Here is a 3,968-nt window from a genome sequence, read left to right on the forward strand (position 1 = left end):
AGCCAACCATTTATCTTTTATACATCTCAATCTTATCCCTCCATTTCTTATAGTGTCTTCTATATAAGGAGATGCTTCCTTCATTATCAAACCCCCCAATGACTACCGGACTACGCTTGCGAACTTTCATATGCGATCCTACTTGCAACCACATTTTCATTCTTTGTTGAGCTCTTGTGCACACAAAATCTGAGAGAAAATATATCAAGCAAGATCAATGGAGATAGGAATAATGGAGATTCAAACCCTATTGGACATGTGATGGTATAATCTTTGTGATTTCATTTGATTTGCATTGTCTTAGGTAATCTTCATATGTTATGATGGATCTTTGTTGTTGTTAGGCTAGGGTTTTGTGGTTGAATTCATTTAGTCTTTCAATATTGTTGTTATCCATTTTCACCGTATAAATTTTGGCACGCCCGGTGGGACTCTTGTCCCTTTTGTATTTAACATCTTTTGTTGCAGATTTTGTGTTTTTGAAGTTGCAAATTTGACATTTCGAACAACATTTCGACATTTTCACGTTTGTGCATTTTGAGATCGTGTTTTTTATTTTCTGTCATGTCTGTGACATTTGGGATCGCGTCTACGGTCTTTGATATTATTTTACTTTTTTTTTGCAGATTGCAGGATCACGTCTATGTTTCCGACAGTATTTTCATTTTCCAAATTGCAGGTTTTCATTACAGGCGCGTCTGTGGGCAATTTAATCACGTCTATGAGATATAATCACGTTTGTGATCATTTTAATCGCGTCTGTATCTTGCAGGATTTTTTGTTTTGCATTTTTTTTTGTAGAAACGCGTCTGTGTTGTGGAATCGCGTCTGTGTAGGGTAAAATCATGTTTGTGTTTTCAAAAAATAAAAAAATTCCTCATTTAAGGTTTTCATTTTTTGCCATTTTGTCTTGCATTTAATGTTTTAGATCTGGTTTATATTGAGCTAACATCTTCAGATCTAGCTAACAAAAGTGGTGCAGCTTGTCTTGAAAGCAAAATCGTTTTGTCGAAGGCCCCTATTTCATAAAGTCTTTTGGATCTAAAATTTACCTAACTTGTGTGCTTGCAGGAAGGGGTGATCATTTGAAACAATCCAAACTACTAAAAAATATTTGTTCCAAGATCTTGGCAAGGGTTTTTGATCTTTATTGTGTGTTTTTTTTCATAGACTAGCAAACACTTCAATTGGTGCACTGAAATTGAACTAGTGTCTTTTGTGTCTTGGGCAATAGGCTCTTTTTGTTTCAGCTTTAGAGGGCCTGTCTCCCCGTGTGGTCATTAAGACTACTAGTGAGGAGAGAACGACCCAAGTGGTAGTGAGGACAACCCACCTCTTCTGAACCACTATAAACAATTGTATTCATGGTGAAAACTATGGATAACATGTGCTGATTAGTTCATACCGACACTATGTCTCCCCATAAACCCATTTGATCAAATTTATTTGATCAGTTGTAGGGCGTAACCCCTACCAGCTGGGAGCCTTTTGTATTTACAAAGCTGAAAGTGTCGCATGTATGGCCACACGAGTGGATGCCCTTACTAGCACCTTTTTGTTTTAGAAGCCAAAATCCTTCTAGTTGTTGGGTCAGGAGGCCGGACCTCTGGAGCGACCCACACACATACGGTTCTTAGTAGAGATACAAAGTTAACCATGGGGAGTTTTCGTGGGGACTGATGCTTGGCTGCCCCGAGAAGTGAGTGCTGAGGGTGGAGCCAGTGGGGTCAAGCATCTAAGTATCCACTCTGAATAGCATAGCCTCGAGGGAAACCCCATGTGGGATCAAAAACTATTGTCCTGGCCAGCTATAAGAATTATGCTTGTCTTATTTTGAACAATCAAACATTCAAGATCAAATATCAAAACATTGTGTCTTTTGTGTCTTCAAGTGTATGCAAAACAATTTTACATCAAACAACACACTTTTCTTTGAGTCATTTTTTGAGTCTAAACACTTACAAACATTGAGTCCTCATCAACATTGTGTCCTCTTGTCACGGAAAATAGTCAAACATTCAAATTTGGTCACAACAAGTCACTTCACAGATTAGAAAAATTGCACAAAGTTTTCAGAAACGCGTCTGTGTCTGACAGAACCGCGTCTGTATCATATAACCGCGTTTGTGAAGGGCAGAAATGCGTCCGTGTTCTCTTGAGCAACATTGCATTTACAAAATCTCAGAAATGCGTCTGTGTCTGACAGAACCACGTCTGTGTCATTTAAGTGTGTCTGTGAAGTATACAGGCACGTCTGTGTTCAGAATTGAATTTTTTTTTACAATCCTGCAAACAAGAACAGTCAGTTCCAAACTTATCGAGATTCCTAGGTTATCTCTTTGGGTTTTCATCTAGAATTCAACCTGTCTTTGGGTCTCACAAAGTCCATCATTTCTTTACATCTTACATTACATTCATATTTGTCTAAACTTGAGTCAAAAGGTCACTTGCTTGTCCTCATCATACTTTGACAACACACTACATACAACAACATTTTGCTAAGTGGTCCTTCATCAAGGTCTATCACCTTTGGGTCTCCTTTGGTCTTACTTAGAGTCAAGGTCAACTTACCTCATCAAGAGAAACTATCATCTCTTTGGAAGCCACACCTACTCTACTACATACATAGTTGGTCTTACACTTTGGACATTACAAGTACACTTCAGATTCATTTAATTCCATCCAACTCTTGGTCTTCCATACTCTTTCCATTTTTATCTAGTCTCCCACATCTTGGTCAACACCTAGTTCATGGTTGAAACCCGTTCCCAAAAATCTAGGAGAGAAACTAAAGAGGTTCAAGAGTCCGCATACATGAGTTCCTATGAGTATGACAATGATATCTTTTTCAATTCTGATCATACTACATTACCTGACATGGATGCTTATAGAAACATTCCAAATGTTGAGCACATGGACACTACAAACAACAATGATACACACAATGACAATATGGACAATATTTCAGTACATTCAGCAGAAGTGGAAGACTCCATTATGGATCCCCATTTCAATAGATTTTTTGAGGAAATATGGAGGAGAGATAGACAATATTTCTTACAAGTGATGGCACAAAGTGGAGCCAAGATACCTCATGATTTTGACATGTCTCAAATAATGGAAAATCGACCTTTGCAACAACCTCACCTCAACATGGATCAAAGGAGGCCTACTATTGGAGGCAATAGAGGACCACATATGGTGCCTGAATCACCATCATCTTTGTTTCAAAAACTAGAGGTCCCATACACACATGGTCAAGCATATGATACTCACCTTCGCAGACCATTATGGAAGTCTTATGCAGAAAAATATACTCAATCACATGCTAATGCTAAAGACTTACCACCAAAGCAATTGGATATCCAAACACATGTTCAAGTTTTGGACACAAGGAAACCCTATGTCAAATTTGGGGGCAACACACTAGAACAAACTCATGACATTCCTACAAAGTATGGTATACATGGACAAAGCAGATATTTTGTTCCTCATCATGACTCTATACCAAGTGGTCCATATACACAACATCATTATAGACCTCCTCCATATGAGCATGTGTATGATCAATATCATCCATATATGCAACATGCTCCTCCTCCACTCGATGGTTCAGGCATGGGGTATAGTCCAAGAAGTCGGTCTCCACCTAAGAATAATTTGGAACAACAAATCAAGGACGTACAAAAGAAAATGGAGGACATAAATACATCGAAGCCAACTTACACAATGAGAGACATATGTCCTCATCCATTTGACAAAAGCATTCCAATGCCTCCATTTCCTACACACTTTGTGACACCTAAGTTTGATAAGTACAGAGGCAAAGGAGATCCTAAGGCACATATAAGATAAATTTTCACAGCTTGCATTGAGGTAGCACCAAAAGAGACATATTTGATGAGATTATTCCCATAAAGCTTAGGAGATCAAGCTATGGAATGGTTCTCAGAACTTCCACCAAGCAA

Source organism: Cryptomeria japonica, chromosome 9 (genome assembly GCF_030272615.1).
Source record: "Cryptomeria japonica chromosome 9, Sugi_1.0, whole genome shotgun sequence".
Lineage (NCBI taxonomy): Eukaryota > Viridiplantae > Streptophyta > Pinopsida > Cupressales > Cupressaceae > Cryptomeria > Cryptomeria japonica.